The sequence below is a fragment of the Schistocerca americana genome, chromosome X (assembly GCF_021461395.2).
Source record: "Schistocerca americana isolate TAMUIC-IGC-003095 chromosome X, iqSchAmer2.1, whole genome shotgun sequence".
NCBI lineage: Eukaryota > Metazoa > Arthropoda > Insecta > Orthoptera > Acrididae > Schistocerca > Schistocerca americana.
In genome coordinates this window covers 326,534,734-326,555,237 of record NC_060130.1, presented here as the reverse complement: position 1 = coordinate 326,555,237, position 20,504 = coordinate 326,534,734, and positions in this window count along the sequence as shown.

Sequence of the window (20,504 nt, the reverse complement as noted above, 5' to 3'; positions counted from 1 at the left end):
ATTACCATAAATTTACAAAATTGACCGTATTGTACAACAGTGACTCCTCACAAGCATCTTACTTAAGCAGAAATAAGTTAAAAATCTGGGCTAGCATTAATCACAAAATGTTATTACCTCAGAAAGGTATGAGAAGGGAACGGCAATCTGACTAAGGTAATGAAAACGAAATTTTGAGGCAATCTTCTAATTTATGAGAATAATTACTATGACAAACCCTCATACAGATTAATATAACACTAACCATCTACTACACTTAATACAGTCACATTCTGCTCGCTTCCTGATTTGGCAATATTAACTCTATGAATCCCAACTGTGGTGTCACCGCCAGACACCACACTTGCTAGGTGGTAGCTTTAAATCGGCCGCGGTCCATTAGTAGTCGGACCCGCGTGTCGCCACTGTCAGTGATCGCAGACCGAGCGCCACCACACGGCAGGTCTCGAGAGACTTACTAGCACTCGCCCCAGTTTTACGGACGACTTAGCTAGCGATGCAACACTGACGAAGCCTCGTTTATTTGCAGAGAAGATAGTTAGAATAGCCTTCAGCTAAGTCAATGGCTACGACCTAGCAAGGCGCCATAGCAATTGATAGTTATCGTATGAGGCATGTCTCATCAAGAACGAGGTATACAAATGATGGATTAAAGTTAAGTATTCCAGCAGCTACGTACTTTTCTTTATAGCATTCATTACGTATCCTGTTTCAGACCTCACGCCATCCTGCGTGAGTTTAAGCGCGTGCCTTTCGGTTACCCGTCACTGTGGACTGGCTGTCTTGTCAGTCCACAACACCAACAATATGAATAAAAATATAATTTTAAAATTTTTCTCAAAATTAACCATTAGTTGCATAGTAAGAAAAGAATACAAGAATAAATTGTCAAAAGTAAACAATCTATTATTTTAAGGAGGTGGTTTTACTTAGGACCTACGCGGACGTAATGTTTCATCCACCAATCATTTCATGTGTTATATTTGAAAGGAATTTCTCATTTTTTTCTGGATGCTCCGTGAAGTCAAACGTGTAAAACAAGTTATAGACCAAAACAACAAGCAAGAAGAGGCTCAAAATTTAGCAATGCTCTCATTCTGAAACAATTCATAAAAGCAGTAGTACAAACTCAAATTTCCGTTGCAATAACTATAGATATACTTACTTTCACTATCAACTATCTGCTCAATATGACCACCATAAAAAAACACATGTCACCATCTCTTACAATCACATAGCACTTTCTCCACACCGATTGTTGCTCTGAACGCTGTAAATGAGTGCTACAATTCACTACATTCGTAGAAATACCTTAGTGTACAGCATCTGTAGTTTCATGCTGGTAGGTCATAACGGAATTAGTGGAATGATAGTTTGAGACAGAGTTGACTGGTACTCAACGGGTTAAAAAAATAGCAGAAATATTAGCAGTGTGTTTGGCGAATAAGACAACGATATAGTAATTTTTGATTGCGGGTTAAACATGAGACGCGAACGTAATCAAAATGCGTTATATCGATCTCAGTCTAACCGTCACTCCGGTACACGCTTTGTGGGAAAACCTAATAAGTGACACTAGCTCTACGTAACACACCAAAACGTAAGGAAAACAGTAACAACTTGCATCGTATCGCTGAGCAGACTAAAAATAGAGAAGTGACATGTGCTTGTCGTAATCAGTTAAAGGAAAAAAAAAAAAACCTCTCTCTCTCTCTCTCTCTCTCTCTCTCTCTCTCTCTCTCTCTCTCTCTCTCAATATTTAATAGTGTACCCACGTTCAATATCAATTCCAAAATCATGCACTCCTTCTGTTCAACTGAGTGGCAGAAGAATTATCAGACCATAATCTGTCTGATAGAAGCAACTTTCAAACGGCATCTTCCGGCTCAGCGCTGCCTGCCCACACAAACTGTCAATAAAACGCGCTTCATACGTAAAACTGCCGAGCACCAACTAACTCACAAAAACATGCACTGCATTACATGGCGAGACCACTTAGGACTGCCAACGACTCACCACAACAGGCTGACTCCCTACTACCGCCTCTCCTACTTCCTTTCATATTCTATACCTCACCTGGCGCTACTACGACCTAGCCGTTCGTTGGCCGATCTACCGACTACAAAGACCACAAGTAAAACTCAAGTATTTCTCATGTAGCAGATATAAGTTCGAAAATGGTTCAAATGGCTCTGAGCACCATGGGACTTAACATCTGAGGTCATCAGTCCCCTAGAACTTAGAACTACTTAAAACTAACTAACCTAAGGACATCACACACATCCATGCCCGAGGCAGGATTCGAACTTGCGACCGTAACGGTCACGCGGTTCCAAACTGAAGCGCTTAGAACCGCACGGCCACACTGGCCGGCACAGATATAAGTATAGAAATCGATATACATGCCGTCGGAAAATAAATGCTAAGAGCTCTCTCGTAATGGATGCGAGAAATGTGTGAACCAAACGAAGAGTGGTTCAATCAAGAGACATCTTTTACCTTTACAATAGTAGTCTGAGAGTAGGTAGTGATACCCTAATGTACTTATTCAAGGGGAAAACGTACATAGTCTTTGTGCAGCCGCCGATTCTCAACAATCAATTTAAACTGGGCTATCGTAATGATACTAAAAAGAAAGTGAACATTAAACTCCGCGACCAAGGTCAGAGGACCGGCCATGCCGACAGGCAGCACGTCATTCTCTGCCACTTGGAGTCATTCAGATGCTGTGTGTGTGTGGGGGGAGGGGGGAGCATGGCGCCAGCAAAACGCTCTTCCAGCCTTTGTCGACCTTATATAAGCCAATATAAATTAGTTGCCATCTGACAGTGAGCCAGCTAAACTGCGTACAACAATGGAGATATGAAACCGTCAGCCCCCACTGGTTGCCACTATCGATGTGCAAAGCATTAAGCTTGTCAGTTTGCGAGTATAAAACGTTTGCTGACTCGAAAAGTTTGCCGGTTTCAAGTAAGAATATGACTCCACTCTGATTAATATTAAGAACAGATTATGAATCTGCTCAGAGGCATTGTAGAGCTCTATAACAATGGTAAATTTCATAATTTCTTCGTTATTTCTGTAGGAGTCAGAGACTTTGAAATTCGTATTTGTTGCGAGTTAAATATTGACAAAACTTTAAAAAAAGGAGAAAACGTTTACCACAGATAATACACAAGCAATGCACTTCTGTACGACTCTTCATCCTTTTTTGAGCGAGGTGTTTCGGTAATGAACTAAGTAAATAACTTCAGTGAGTTCAGTAGTGTCTAGGATATGATTGAAATTGTTCTCCGAACGGGAGAAGTTTAATCATTTAAAAAATTAATACAGTTCTGGCCCTAATTAAATTAAGAACAGATATCTTACATTCTTCGATAGACTATGGAGATCTATCTAATACGTGAATTTCAGGTTTTTTAGTGATTTTTTTAAAGGAGAAAGAGAGAGAGAGACCTTAAAGCGATTTTTTCTATCGTCGCTCATGAGAGGAGCGCTGTGATGGCTCCCTGCACAGTATATTTTTCCCGTGAACTTCACAACTTCGGGCATTAAACGTCAGATCCCATCCAACTAATTTCAATTACAGTCTACACTTTGGAGTCGCTACTTCTGATTCAAGTAACTCCTCAGTTAGTGTCGTGAGGATGAGTCCACCCCACCCAGACCCTCCCACCATCCATGGCAGTTCAAATGGTTCAAATGGCTCTGAGCACTATGGGACTCAACTGCTGTGGTCATCAGTCCCCTAGAACTTAGAACTACTTAAACCTAACTAACCTAAGGACATCACACACATCCATGCCCGAGGCAGGATTCGAACCTGCGACCGTAGCAGTCGCGCGGTTCCGGACTGCGCGCCTAGAACCGCGAGACCACCGCGGCCGGCTCCATGGTAGTACGGGGAACTTAACCCAGGTCCTCTGCATAACAGTCAAAGTAATTTATCGAGTTAAGTTTTTGATCTTCCAAAACCCCTCAGACTGCACTTCTACCTTCCAGTATTGCAGATAACCATCACAGGACGAAGAGATCTAATGCTGCTATACGATGTTGTGAAATCATTCGTGAGCGTTACGTGTTCCACCATAGCACGGATATTCGAACCTAAAACGAGCTTGCGTATCGTTTGGGGATAGATAGGTCTGCTGCCTCATTTAAAACTTTGACCAGTGCATACGGGTTACACACTCTGGGACTCTTCCTGGTACTTCGGCGGTTATATTCCTCATTTTTTTTGTTTTTTGAAAAGTGACAGTTTGCTCTCTTGACTTTCCAAGGGGTATTAGGTAAAAATTTCAAGTCTCTCGCCGTGCTTCAACGCTCAGAAAGACAGAATATTAAAGAAATGATCTGACCGCAGTATGTTATATAGTAGTGACGAAGTAGATGCATGGGTAGTTCGGGGGGAGTATAGCGTGAGATATACAACAGAACCGTTTATGTGAGGAATAGGTTCTATTACATTAGATAATTTTTGTCACAACCCCGACTTGGGTTGTGACCGTTGAAATCCCCATAGAGCGCTAGAGGTGCTTTTAGTTTGGAACAACGTGTTTCTTTCTCCTTCACATATTTTGCTTCTCGGGGAGCAATACCTTGATAAGAGAGTTAATCATATAGTCCGTAATTTACTTTGTACTGCTGATATTTGTAGCCTTGTGGTGGAGGAATTGATACGCACTTCCCAAAACGTAACATCTTTCATTAGTAGGATAGTGACAGTTACTTTTCAGTCTGGTCTATCCGGCCTGATAACAGAGAATTCTCTAAATCTGACATGTATACACAGTTTGAACTATGTTTTGAAAATAGAAGTTGTAGAAATATTTTGAGTGTAATGCCATTTTAGACCGTGTACCTGATAATTCAGTACTGAATCCGGTCATATTTTGTATGTTACAACGCTTTTTGCTATGTATGGGACTCACTAAAATTTTTCATACTCATCTGTCGACATATAAAATCAATAAATTAAGGAAAAAAGCATCGGGGTACTGTTATTGACTTCCATACCTACATAATTTTATTAAGTGCAGTTCACATTTTTGTGAGTTACTCAAGGAATGAGATGTATCGGTGAACTCTAATTACAATCACGTCTGCGACATCTAAATTCTAAAAGCGGCATACTGAGAAGCAATTTAACTGCTGGTAATACATCACGTACGTCGATAATTTCCATAGCTTGTGGAGAAACTATAAAACTATCTAAACTATTACAGAATACAAACTGAAACATAGTCTGACGAAATTCCAGAATATACGTATCTGTATAAACTCATTAAGGTTCGAGAATTTATAGCTCATTAGAAAGATTAGAAGGAGGAGTACTCATAATGCCCTTTAAATTATGAAAAAGCTGTTGTGTTCAGTTATCATCAAAGTATGAAATACGTAAATAGCGTCTCAAATGGAAATTCTAAAGCACACTTCGTTCACACAAATACTGATACTCTCATCGTGATCTGAAATTTATAATACTAAAACAACATGTCTCTGGACTGGCGGACTGCCCTTAACTTACCCTTCCGGGAGCCTGGATGGGTTAGCCCGTGGCCTGTAAGGTCAGGCCGTGAGACAGTGGATGGGCAGGCTTAAGGTAGCACCATGCATAAACTGTAAATAATAAGGGAAATAATATAGCTCTCATCATCTAAATATCGAATAAAGGTGTCCAGTGGACATTGTTTTTTATAATACCAAGTACGAGTAATAGCTTTAACTGAGTCCTTCACGCTTCCCTACGTCAGCCAATGTTTGAACCTGGGACTAATCACGCAAAACACGTTTCCGCAATTGGTCAAAATTAGAACTCGAACAGCGTCGCGGGCTGTTATTTTAGTTGCCTGATCACTGTCGACATCCAATGTTTTTATTGTGTGTTACGTGCACAGTATAAAAACTTACATTGTCTGCTACAGTTTACTTTCTAGTACAGCCCACAAGAATACCTGTATTGTTTCTTACTTCAAAGCCTGTGCGGTTCAGAAGAATGTAGTATTTTTTCACCACACTATAAAAAAAATTCACTGATTCGTTGGAAATACGCAGTTAATGCGCTTTGTATCTTTTACACTGCTTTCAAAAAAATGGAAAGTATAGTTATGAGACTTCTAGAGGAAAAAAGCGTAAGTGTGTCACTATTGTCATGTAATTTTTTATTTACATTTTTAACTTATTTATGTAATAGTGGAATCCTCAAACTCCTAAATTCGTTACAGATCTGGCTGAAATTTTATGTACTGCTAGTAACCCATAACAAAACTCAAACATACGATTCAGGGTTTCCTACTTTTAAAGCTTACCTCAAAGAGAATTATATGAATTTTTTTATCTGCCATCAGAATAACACAGTAATCTGAAAGCTAATAAAATACAGATACGAAATTTCATACGTCAGTAATACCCAGGAAAAAGTCAGGTTTGGTGATACAGTCTTCAAGTACACAACTGACAACTGAAAGGTAGTGAGATCGAATTTCAATTAGGCCTTGAAATTTTCTAGTCTGTCATTATCATGACGTGCACATCTCAATAATGAGACGAAGTACCAGAAACGACACGTTTTTCGAATTCCACGATAAAATAGAAGTCTCGTGACCCGGGCAGGATATGACTCCCTACGGTTTATAAAACGTAAGTGAACAAAATTTTGTGCACAGTTAGTACCCAGAAACAATATCTCAATGATTCAATCGTTATTAAATTCTCTGTATGGTAATGGCGAATTTTTATTTTGGTTCCTCATATAAGAATCGAAATAATGAATTAGTAAAGAAATTGCTTTGATCTACTGTAAAAATGATTCAAAACGTCAATGAAATCGGCATTAAAATAAAAAAAATGGTGAGACTGCCACGCATGCTTTGACAGAATAACATGAGAAGAAATGAGTCAAGTTAAAAAATTTTTAAGCCAAGCAGACACCTACTAAAGGGAAAAAATGATTCCGGAGAGTCAATAATTAAGAATTTTAGTTATTCAATAAGGGGAAAGTGTGGAAGTTTCCTTATTGGTTCGAATCACTTACAGGATACGTGAAGTTCATAACGAAGTCATCCAATACACCACATCGTAAGACGCAGTTCTCAGAAACTAAAGGCGCTGCAGTCATGGACTGTGCAGCTGGTTCCGGCGGAGGTTCGGGTCCTCCCTCGGGCATGGGTGCGTGTGTTTGTCCTTAGGATAATTTAGGTTAAGTAGTGTGTAAGCTTAGGGACTGATGACCTTAGCAGTTAAGTCCCACAAGATTTAACACACATTTGAACATTTTTTTCAGAAACTAAAGATAAAATCGCATTCGAAAATTTACTGTATTGTTCGTATACGCTTGTTGCTCTCAAGCAGTGGTAACCAAGTGGTGAGCGCTCTAACTCGTGCATGCGTGGTCATTAGGTTGAGTCTACGTACAGGTAGTTTTTTCTCAGTATCCAGACATCTGAGCTAGAAAAAAAGTGAGCTATTGTTTTTAACATTAATGAATACATTCGTTGTAGATCTAGTAACCCTTGAAGCCTGTTATTAGGACAGAAAACTAACTTACGATGGCCGAAGTAGAAAGGATATAAAATACTGGCAACAGAAAGATATGAATTTCTGAGAATGAGAAGTTCTCAAGAAGAACTCAGGAAATCTTTTCTAAAAGTGCTTGTTTGTAGTGTAACCTTTGTAGACATAAACAGTAAAGGCAAGGAGCGAATAGAACCGTTTGAAATGTGGTGGTACGGAAACTTGTTGGAGATGAGATGGAAAGATCAGATAACTAATGAGGAGCTATTCAGCCGGTTTGGGATAAATAAATAATGGTACAACCTGACTGAAAAAAGGGGTCAGTTGATGGTGCACATCCTGGGGAGTCACAAAATCGTCTATTTGCTAATGAAGGGACGTGTAGGAGGTAAAACGTGAAGAGAGAGACCCATGTTCGAATATAAGAAGAAACTTCAAAATTATGTAGGTTGCACTGCATATGCAAAATGAATAGGCTTGCATAGAGCAGTCTAGTGTTGATACGCTTTAAAGCACTCTTAGGAATGGGGATCACAAAAACTGCAACCATTTTTAACGAAATATTTTACGCAGAAATATGGACTATTTGGAAAACACGTTCACACGTTGTTTCGCGATCTCTTTGAATGCCAAGATTTCCGGCAGAAGATACGCAACAGCCATCCGCATTTTTGTAAATTACTTTTGTAAATACATTTGAATTATTTTCATACAATGATAATACTACTGAAAAGATAATTAACAAATACGCAAAATATTTACAGTTCCAGAATCTTAATTTCTTCTTTTATCAAATGGTTCAAATAGCTCTGAGCACTATGGGACTTAACTGCTGAGGTCATCAGTCCCCTAGAACTTAGAACTACTTAAACCTAACTAACCTAAGGACATCACACACATCCATTCCCGAGGCAGGATTCGAACTTGCGACCGTAGTGGTCTCGCGGTTCCAGACTGTAGCGCCTAGAACCGCTCGGCTACTCCGGCCGGCATCCAGCATTCTTTTATCAGTCAGAGGGTTTACGTAGTGTGTATCGTATGGAATCCTTTGTACTGATATATATGTCTATAATATTTCCAGAACATTTACAAGGTTACATTCAAAAACTGTTTGAAGTCGTCTGTAGTATCCACTTTTGAACCAGCTGGCAAATACAGCGACACTATGGCAGGGTAGTTCGAAGCTTCTAATCTTTGTCCATGCAACGTCACGCTTTATTTCGATATCAGCTTCCACTCGCATAAGTTGTTTGTCTACAGCTAAAATTAATGAAATAAAAAATAATAAAAGCAACAAGCACCCGCGACATTTAAATCAATAAGCAACCATTATATCCTAATTAAGATAAAGTTGCGTGTTTAAAACTAGCGACTGGTTGTAACTTTCGAGTTTAATGTGTTACACCTTCAACAGAATAGAATTTAGAGCACCATACATAATTATTTTAAAGTGTCACAACTTGTTATCGATGTTACCAAGTTGTAAACATAATTTCAAACTTGTCGTTCAGCAACGAATGAAAGCGTTGTTGCGAAACATAGTAATTAACTAGTGGACTACCCAGAAATATCAAAATGTACATTTTTGGTTTATTTCGTAGCATTAGGTCCACTGCACAATAATATAAACTAGGAGCAATGTCCAATAGTAGGCCGTTATTAAAAAAAAAAAAAAAAAAAAAAAAAACTAGTCCTCATACAGCAAACTGCAGGTATTTCTATACTCCACTCAATCCCAGCCCATATCGCATCGTCAAATCAGTACGTAAGACCAGCGAGAGCTGTGCGTCAGAGTAAACTGCGGAACTTGAAAACAAGCGAGAGACGCTAAACAAGATCTCTTTTTTACATGGCAGTGTACTACAGCTCAAATTCACGAAATTTTCTGCAGTTTTCCTCAAACGTTTTAGAAATGCTTCTTGCGTTAGCTGTGCCAGTAATACGAAATTATTAAATAGTCACTCAAAGTCACACAGTATCTTAACACGTTCCCGTGGTAACTTACCACATTTCATTTATAAATAAATAGTACTCATGTTGTCACTGCAGTCGGGCGAAATGCAACACCATGTGATAATAAATGGGCAAATCGACAACCAAGATGTTCGCTGCGCGTGTTCCGAAACCCAACTGGTCCTCATAGGGACGCACCTTTTGTTCTAAGATTTCCCCAAAATTGGTCTCATGTTAAGGAATGTGCCTTTAAAATAAAGATAAATTATTAGTTACGAGACAGTGTACGATGATAAACATACCCATATTAAAAATTTACATTCGTAGCGGCTCAGAAGCTTCGGCATTGGTAGATACCACTGAATTTTTTTCCGTTTTAGTGAATTTAAAGAGACACATTTCTCCATTTACTGTATTTCCACACTTATTTCGTTAAGGCTGCGAATGTAAGAGCATCTCGGATATGACATTCTCAACATGTTTCAGTCGGCGGAGCTTGCATGAAGAGTTTCTTGCTCATTGATTTATCATTAATAGGAAGGGGTTCGAACACTTCCTCAACGATTCGAGCCTCGTTCAGTATATGTAATGTTCATGACTGTAGCTTCTAATAGGCAGAAGCAAAAGTAACAATACTTAGTCACTGTCGAGAAAACCTTTATCGAAGACTGACGGTGTTGTTCTTATACATTTGGTATGTACTTGTCACTCTGGAGCAATGGAAGCTTAGTGTCAGTCTGCCGCCGGCAGTGCTGCGAGGCGGTCACGCGCCAGAGCGCTGCGGGCGAGGCGCGCACCGTGTGTTTGTGTTTACTTCGGCCGCTGTAAGTGCCGTTTTCCCTTCTAGACCACCATGGCGCACAACTATCGGAAGAAGACATTACGTTTCAACTTTTGTTCCGACTTCGCCCGACCCAAGGCCCTGGAGGTAGAACGTTTAATTCGCGATGAAGTTAAAATACCACCAACGGATCTAATTGGTATCCACTTGTCCATAGTTAGCAGTACCGTCTACGTCAAAATGATCAACGATGCGGCGTGCGACAAGGTGCTTCAAGAGACAAAACGTGGACTGCGCTTCTGTCATTCCGACGGCAACGTCGGATCCGTTACCATCGATCACGCAGGTCTCGGCACACAGACGATAAGGATCTTCGCACTGCAGTTCGAACTACCTGCAGACGTCGTCATCGAGGCGCTCCGTCCCTATGGCAACGTTCTGGAACATGTTGCCGAAGGATGGGTACAATTTCAAACCTATCCCGTTTTAAGCGGTGTTAGACAGGTCCGCATCGAGTTGCAGAAACACGTGCCTTCCTATCTACGAATCGGAGGCTGCCGTGCCATTATAATGTACGAAGGCCAACCTCGGCCTGTTCCGGTTGCGGGAAAGAAGGTCACCTACAGTCTGAATGCATTCAACGACGTGTCGCGCAGCTCCCGTTGTCGGAAGCGTCCGTCACACCCATGATGACCGCCCTACCGGTCACTTAAACAGCGGCTCTTGCCACGTCTACAGTTTCGTCCAGTCCGTCGACCGGTCCTTCCGATCGGCACGTCCCACCGTCCCAGCCACCTATGGACGGTGCGGACGTCCCACCTTACAACCTTGCCCCCTAACAGGCTCCCGCACCGGACGCTGAGGAGAACAGTACTTCTTCACAACACCTGTTTGACAATTTAATTGTACCCACCGACGCCCTCGAACCAGGTCGACACTCCTCCTTGCCGTTGTCCGATACTGAGGAACACGTGCGCAAACAACGCTCGCCACGTAGGCGCAAACGCCGTCGCCGTTCACCCACGGGCTCTCAAAGCGTCGCCACCCGCGACGACGAAGACGACACCCAACCAGCCGACATTTCCACGCAGAGGTCGGCGGACAACTTTCACGATGAACAAGACATTTCACAGGATGGGACCACCGTGGAGGTCGCCACGCACAATGTAACGATCGGTGCGCAGGTTGAGACGCCTGTCTCGCCGCCGACAACTCCAGATCTCTCTCACCATGACGCAATTCCCATGGACATTGGACAAACCCACGGCACAGGAACATTGGCCGACGACATTGAGGAAGATACGCCCCCTCCTCCGGATGAATTGCCTCCGCCGGACACGGTTGCCTGTTAACATCAAAAGCGAGGCACTGCAGCTGATGGGACGGGACTTCCTGTCGGTGCCCTCCTCATACTTCCATTGGTGATGGTAGATGCGCGTCCACCACCACTGAAGCAAACGTACCGGTTCGCCACACTGAACATCAACATGATCGGCACTGCACCCAAGCTGCAACTCTTATGTGACATGCTTCGGGCCTCTGACGTCGACGTCGCTCTTCTTCAGGAAGTACGTGTTGCTACACTACCACCAGTCTACGGCTACGACTCATACACGTCCACATGTGATCAATCAGGACGTGGAGTGGCTTTCTACATATGCGAGGGAATCCCACTCAAGGACACTACAATCCTTCCCTGTGGAAGGGGCATGGCTGTTACCATCTTCGACACGCGCGTCATCAACATCTACGCTCCGTCTGGCTCCACGAACCGTCGGCAGCGGTCCACTTTCTTCGGAGATGGCGTGACGCCCCATGTTTTCTGGACGCTATGATCACCTTATCATGGCAGGCGATTTCAACTGCGTCCTCCATCCGCAGGACCAAATGCCTGGTTATTCGCCATGCCAGGCGCTGCTCACCTTAATCGAAGATTTTCATCTAGTGGACGTTTGGGAGAAAATTCATGGCAATACCCCTGGTTTTACCCATTATACAGCACATTCTGCGAGCAGACTGGACCGGTTTTATGTCTCTGCCCACTTTGGCAATGAAGTCGCCCAAGCTGAACGATGGCCCCTTGCATTTTCGGACCACTGCGCCGTCATTTGCTCCCTGGCTCTGCCACCTCAGTCAGTGTGGCGCAGCAGAGGTTACTGGAAGCTTAACACCTCCCTCCTTAATGATCCACACTGCCGACAACGTATTGCCACTACATGGGCGTCTTGCGAAAGACGCCTCCCGCAGTACACATACACGTTCCATTGGTGGCTCAAATGTGCCAAACCTGCGATCAGAAAGGTCTTCATGCAATGTGGCAAGGAAGCAGCAGCATGGCATCGAGACACCACAAATTTTCACTACGCCGTCCTCCGTGAGCTCGATGCACTCCCTCCATCACCTGACACCCGTAGGGAACGACAGCGTACTAAAGCTCGTCTCCTCTCTCTTCAACGTGCTCGACTGCATGGTGTCGTGATGCGTTCCCGACGACAACACCTCCTCCACGACGAAATCCCATCCACAATCCATGCCGCATCCGACCATAGTCGTCGACGTCGACTTTTCGTCCCCAACATCACGACCTCCGATGGTGTTCACCACACAACACAGGCGGCAGTGGTGTCTGCCTTTGCTGAACATTATCGCCAATTTTATGATTATGAACCGATGGGAACGCCAATTCCTGATGATCTCCGTCCTTCCCCTGATCGGACCCTCACCGTAGCGGAGTCAACGTCCATGATGTCTGCAATCACCGCGGAAGAGGTGGTAGATGCGATCAACAAATGGGCCAAGAACAAATCATCAGGACCAGATGGTCTCCCAGTGGAGTTTTACCGGGCGTTCACCACGTTAATGCTTCCTCGCTGTACGGAAATGATTCAGGAACTCTTTACTCCGTCCTTCCCAATTCCACCTGCATTCGTCACTGGCATTCTTCTACCTGTGCCTAAGCCGAAGGGAGGGTCTCATGCCTCTGCATATCGCCCTCTTACGCTACTGAATGCAGACTATAAAATCTATGCACGCCTCTTAGCAGCGCGCATACGCACCGTCTTACCTACGGTCCTTTCACCGGAGCAGACTGCACATGGTTGTGGGGCCACCTTACAAACAGCCCTAGGAGAATGCCGTGACCTCATCGCACTGGCGTCGGTTTGTCGCATTCGTGCAGCACTGGTATCCGTCGATTTCACGAGTGCCTTTGATCGCGTTCGACACCCATTCCTCCTCATGGTGGCGACACGTATGGGGTTCCCATTACTTTTTGTCGATGCCATTTGCCGGTTACTACTTCCCGCGGTCTCGATGGTACAAGTCAATGAGAGGCTTGTAGGACCGATTCCTATACGCCGCTCTGTGCGTCAAGGATGCCCTATGTCTGCTTTACTATATGCCATTGCACGTGAGCCCCTCATCACTGGTCTTACCTCTAGACTCCAGGGTCTCACTTTGCGTGACTACGCCTTTCACTGCAGGGCTTATGCGGACGACCTCCTCTTTCTCACCTGCTCCTCCACGGAACTCAATGACGCCATCCAATGGATCCAGCAGTATGGACGTCTTTCTGGTAGCATTCTTAATGTTCGTAAATCGACTATGATGCACATTGGGCGCGGTCTCCCGGCTATGGTGCCGACCCCACTCCCAGTCAGTACCACCCTTCGTTACTTGGGTATCGAATTTACGAGCTCCACACACCCACACACCGCACAGTGGCCCTGGCTTACCGGTGGCTTTTGCAGTCGATTCGGCACCATGTCCGCTGTCAAGTGCACCGTAAATTAAACCAACTCCAACGTGTGTCCTATGTCAACATGTATGTCGCCGCTAAACTGGTACACGTCGCCCAGATTCTCCCAATGCCGTTACTCCTTGGCCGCCGCATCCAATCAGCCTTTGGATATTTCGTGTCAGCAGGGGCACTTTTCAAAGTCCGCTACAACACTCTAACACTGCCCCCTGCAAAAGGTGGCCTCGGACTCGTCAACGTGCCGGCACGATCTTCTGAACTCTTTGTCCACACTGTGTTGCAGCACTGGCAGGGGCCGGTCCCGTCCTTAACACACAGTCATTTAGATATCCTCCGACCAGCTTCTCTCGATCTACCGATTAATGTGGCACCTATTTCTCCATTATTGTACCACGTCGCCAATTGTTTCAAAGAACTCAGCTACGTTCGGGCCGATCTTCCAATCACCCGTCGTCCTCGTACAAAAGATTATTATCGTTTGTTTATGCTGTCCAACCCTTGCGACCCCATGGTGCTACAGCATCCTGAAATTAACTGGAGCACGGTTTGGGGTTGTGTCCATGCACCCTTTTTACCGTCGTCTGTGTCTGCACTCTGGTATGTTTTAGTCTATGGAAAATTCCCGACTAATAGCCGACTTTATCGCATAGGACTGGTCACCTCCCCACTCTGCCCTGACTGTCAGCTCGAAGACACCGACGAGCTCCGTCTTACGTGCCCCCTGAAACAAAACGTATGGCTCCTCATCCAACGAATCGTGGGCTTTTACCTCCGTGCCCCGCCAACGACGGTAACACCGGATTTCCTGTTGTTGCCCCAGACATTTCACTACCCTCATGCTAAGCACCATACCCTAATCTGGTTTCAAGGACAGGCTTTAGAATTCCTCTTTCAGAGTGGTCCGCATACAGTCCTTGACTTCTGGTACAAAGATGTGACCGCGCATAGCACCCTCACCCGAAAACCATCTTACCGACAAACTTTTGCCGGTTATCTCCGCAGCGTCTTCCATCACCCCTCCTCAAAGTTGGGGTGTGCCATGCCTACCTGTCACATGATGCAACACCCTTATCCACGTTCTCATGCATCGACCGAAACACAAATTTAAAAAAAAGGAAGAAGACAGAATACCTTATATTTTGTTGTATTTAATGTTTTTTTATTATATTTTTTGCGTAACTAACAGTCATTTGTATATGTTTAAATGGTACCTTGAAGAACTCTTGCATAGTGAATACATATGTACTTTTAGTTTGTTCAATAAAGATTATTAAAAAAAAAAGTGGTAAGTACTTTGCGTCGTGCATGCGAAGTCGAAGTTCTGAGATCACATTTGGCAGTTTTTTTCAGTATGCACTCATTTCAGCTAGTAAATTATGCATACTATTGTATTTGGCATTTATATATGAATATGTAATATGTCCTAAAATTCTGCTTAAGGAATTCTTTTACCTCTCCGTGGAATATACGTACCATGATTCATAACATCACTGTTCCATTTTCACCGTAGCAGTGATGATCTACTCAGAACATTTGCACGCAGAAGTGTTTATACATAGGGTTCCATACCTCAACCGTATCTCAGTCAGAAAAAAACGGAATCCTCATAGGATCGCTCAGTCGTCCACCTCTCTGTTTGTCAGTTATGACCCATTCTTCTCAGGAAAGCATCAAGTTGGAATTAAAGTCAAACACTAAGGTCTACAGTCCCTTTGGGGTGTAAATAATTTAAGGTTTTAAGTCAATGTAGTCCAAGAGATACTGTCATTTACGTCACATATTTTGATACTCTCAAACTCACTCATGAAAACCCATAGATGAACTATCTAGTAAATTACTAAGTTTGTACAGAATCCACAGAGTGTGAGTCTGTTTGAACTTTTCCTGTTTTCGTTCCACCCTTTCACGCAGAATGACGAAGGAGAAAGTTGAAAATTCGAGTCTTAGACACGAAATTTTACGTCTTATGCGTTAATCAGTGTCTTTGGTTTCACTGTTCGCAATAGCAAATTAATGCCTTCTGCTTGTAAAGGATGTCTGGCTTCAATATACGAGGCATATTCCGAAAGTAAGGTCCGATCGCTCGCGAAGTGGAAACCACAGTGAAAATCGGAAGTGTTTTATTTGCAATAGTTAGCCACATCTTCCAGCAACGTCTCTACATTGTCCCCGCTCCGTCTGAGACATTTAAAGTAGCGTTGTACCAACTTTCCAATACCCTCGTGATGGAAGGCAGTCGCCTACACTTTTCGCCGATTCTCTACACTGATCTGTAGTTCGTTGTCTGTGCCAAAACGTTGACTTCATAGTCTGCGGTTCATGTCAGCAGAGATGAAAATCAGAGGGAGGAAAGTCCGGGCTGTATGGAGGGCGATGAAACACTATCCATCGAAAACGTTGCAGCGGCGTCCTCATTGCCCCTGCAAAGTGCGGCCGAGGACTTCCATGAAGAAGGTTCAAATGGTTCTGAGCACTATGGGACTCAACTTCTGAGGCCATCAGTCCCCTAGAACTTTTTTTTAAAAAAAATCTTTATTCAATTCATTACATTATACATATTTAACCCACTACCTAACTACATTGGTGGGTCCTACTAATGATACAGAAGAAATGCAGCTCTCTATTCTAGGGTACAGGTAATCTTAATTGTATTCTTACCGCTATGTGGTTCTTAATCTACTTAATCTACAAAGAAACTAATGCTACCTGCAGCGTTACAGGTGTGCCAGTGCTACTATAAACCTAATGGATGTTGGCCTGGCCCACTGAGCTAATCCCAGTGGGCATGCCCCTGCCACTGGCCTGGCCCTTAACTTAGTTTCGCTGCAGTCTATCCTAAAGCCTTATCCTATCTTCTACGTCTAACCTAAATTACATAAGTCATAGATAGTGCGTGTTCCAGTCCAGTTTTTTTGTACCCCCCTCCCTCCTAGTCCAAAGCAAGGCGGATTCCAGCCGTGAAGCGGCTGGCCGAGTCCCTACCCGGTGGTACAGGAAGGGTGCACGGAGTCTGAGTCGGTGAAATTTTTGCTATTTAGTGTTTGTCCCTTAAAAAGTTCTTAAGGACTTTTTTCGATATTTCATCTGTTAGTTTATTTAAGATGTTGAAAGTGTTGTCGTGCCTTAGTAGGTGGTACATGTCATTGTTCGGTAGCTGTTGTCGTAGGTCTTTGGCTACGTCATCGAAGAGGTGGCACTCATACACCACATGTTCTGGGGTGCCTTGCACGGCACCACAGTCACACGCGGGTGTAGTCTGCTTCCCAAACCGACATAGATATGTTGGGTATGGTCCATGTCCAGTAAGAAAGTGCAGCATTCCTCTCGTAGGCGTGAAAAATGTGAGTTTTCCTCGTTCCTCTATGTTCGGTAGCAGCTCATTGGTTCTGCGTCCCGTGTCCTCGTTGCTCCACTGTTCCTGCCATAGTTCGATCCCTCTCTTTTTAATAGCGTTCTTATCCCAGCATAAACCCCAAGTATCTCCCTAATTTTATCCCTATTCTCCTTCTTCGCCCAGTACCAGGCGGCCTGCTCACGGATTTTTTAGTCCAGTGGACAGATCCCCATTAGCACTTGAAGCGCCCCTCCAGGTGTTGTCCTGTATGCCCCTGCTGAACGTAGGAGCATGTTCCGCTGCACTCTTCTTACGGCCATGGCAGGCATGACCCTCGTGAGTCTGTGCGCCCAAACCCCTGATCCGTATCCTACTATTGAGGTCGAGATACTATTGTGATATAATTTGATTAAGTTGGGTGGAATGTGAAAACGTTTGTGGCCTATTCCAATGAGGTTGTTTAGTAGACCCAAGGATTTTTGAGATACGGTATGAATGTGTGATGCAAAGTTCCACCTCTCATCGATGACTACACCAAGATATCGGGCCTCGCGGCGCCGAAGAACTGGCGAGCCATTGATTCTTACAGTGGGGTTTCTGACCAGTTGGCCTTTAAGAAGCAGATACGTTGATTTACTGGGCGCGATCGTCATTTTTGTTTTGTGACACCATGATGTAAGTATGGTTATGGCTCTCTCCACTTTAGGCTCTAAATCCTCGCGGCTACGGCCGCCGACCAGCAGGAGGAGGTCGTCTGCGTATGCTATGACTTCTAGCACATCGTCACTGCTCTTCAGGTCTTCCAGTAATGGCTCCATATTGATATCCCAAAAGAGAGGTCCTAGGACAGAGCCTTGAGGACATCCTTTGGTCAGAGTCTTCCTGACTTTGCCGCTGGGGGCCGATAGCCAGACCTCCCTGTCTGCACAATAGCTCTTCAGACAGCCGTATAGTAGCCCTGGACAGTTCTTCTCCCGCAAGCAGGAAAAGAGTGATGGCCATCACAGGTTGTCGAAGGCGCCACTGATGTCCACCATGATGCCGACGACATACTTTTGCGGGGTGGAGTCACAGACCTCGGCAGCCAGGGCGATTGCGTCAGACGCGGAACGCCCAGCCCAGAAACCGAATTGTCTGTCACTCATTCCGCACAGCATGCGGTGTGCTGTCAGTCTGTTTGCCAGTAGCCTCTCAAAAAGTTTGCCCAGTATGTCTAACAAGCAGATGGGTCTGTATGACTTAATTTCAGTGGGATCTTTATCTGGACCCTTTTTGATTATGATTACATTTGCCTTTTTCCAAATTGCTGGGAATTTCCCGAGTCTCAGGCACTCGTTGTATAACTTAGTGAGAGGAGCTACCAGCTGGGGGGCAAGGAATTGCACCACCTCCGCAGTAATGCAATCTGGGCCAGGAGCCTTTCCCCTCTTGAGGGCCTTGATCTGGGCAGCACCTTCCTCTTCAGAGAAGGGGTAAGTTCTGATGTTGTTGTCATAATCCCTTAGGTCTTCCCTCCTTATTCTTTTCTGTTCTGTGTCATTTTCCCCCACATCGTCAGGTAACAGGACCCGAAGGAGGGCCTCGACAGTTTCCTGCCATGTGCCTGCCATACAGTCCCAGTCCCTGACGGTGGATAGCACCATGGGTGATCTTATTTTTTCCCACACCAGTTTGTACGGGACTCCCCAAGGGTCTGTAGCCAATTGGCATTTCACGTAGTTTTCCCAATTTCTGATCCTTACTGCCCTAAGCTCCTGCTGACATTGCTCCTTACTTTCTCTATAGATCTGCAACCATCTTTGTTTTTCTCCCCAGACGACACTCCACTGGTAGTACCTCCTCGCCCTCCTCACAGCCTGGCGCATCTGTCCTAAATCGACCGACCATGGTGTGGGGGTGGCCGCAACGGCTCTCCTCCTGGTTGGTACAGCTGCTCGTACCACCATGGTGATCGCTTGTACCAGTTCTTCGGCGTACTCTTCCACGTTTTCGTCACCCTCCAGCAATGTCGGGATGTCGCACTCTTCCGCGAGACGGTCCCAGTTGGTCTTGTTGTAGTTGAGCTGCAGCTCCCACCCCATGTCCCAGTGGCACTCCCTTTCCCCAATAGTAAAAGTGATTAAGTTATGATCACTGGTGGTTGTTCTGTCCCACACTCTCCAGTTGGCGACTTTTGTAGTGCGATTTGGTGTTACCAGTGTAACATCAATGTTTGTGCCTTCTCCCCTGCCGCCAGAATAGGTGGGGGGGGGGGGGGGGGGGTTCCCTTATTGGTTGGCAACCACCAGTTGCAATGCCATGATTGTCTACTCAGCCTTTTGTCCACGATCGTCTTGCGTGTCAATGAACCATAGGGGGGACTTTGCATTTATATCTGTCGTCACGAGAATCCTGCGTCCCTGCAATGCCGTGGCTACTTGTGTGAGTTTCTCCAGAAATTAATCTATTTCTCTTCCATATTGGAAGTATATGTTGGTGATGTATAGCACTCCTGTGGGCGTTTGCAGCTCCACGACATTGCAGTGTTCGCTAGAAAACTGCGCAAGGACTGTGGCTCTAAGTGTTCTATTGGTAATTACGACTCCAGCTTCTGGCTCTGCTTCGCAGTGTATCACTTGCCAGTTGGCAGCCATAAATGGGATCCGCCCCGCTTGGGAGTACGGTTCCTGCAAACAGAGTACATCTAGACTCTTCTCTTCCACCACCTTCCGGAGTTCCTGCAAGACTAGTTTGCTATTGTGAGTGTTGATCTGACCCACGTTTAATTGGCTCACGTGGGAAGTAGGTGTGAATGTGTGATTCTGGCCAGTTTTTGGACCAGTCGTGGGCTACTCTGCCATTTGTTATTACGGATTGATTGTATAATTCGTCAATGTCGAATTTTTCACTGCGTCTTTCGAAAACCTTTTTGACTAGGTCTCGCAGGGCCCCGAAGTCGGTGGGGAGATTCATTGTCTTGAGCTGGATTCTGTCCACAGCCTCCATTACTGGAAAGGTGACGTCTCTCGCGTACTCGTGGCCGACACGTACCACATGTCTCAATGAGGTGGTGAGGATTGCCGGCTCCTCTAATCGTGATAATTGCAATGCATGCTCCAGGTTGGGGTATATTCGTAAGGGATCAATTCCCATTCCTCTCTGAGATGGTGAATCTGAGGATGGACTTG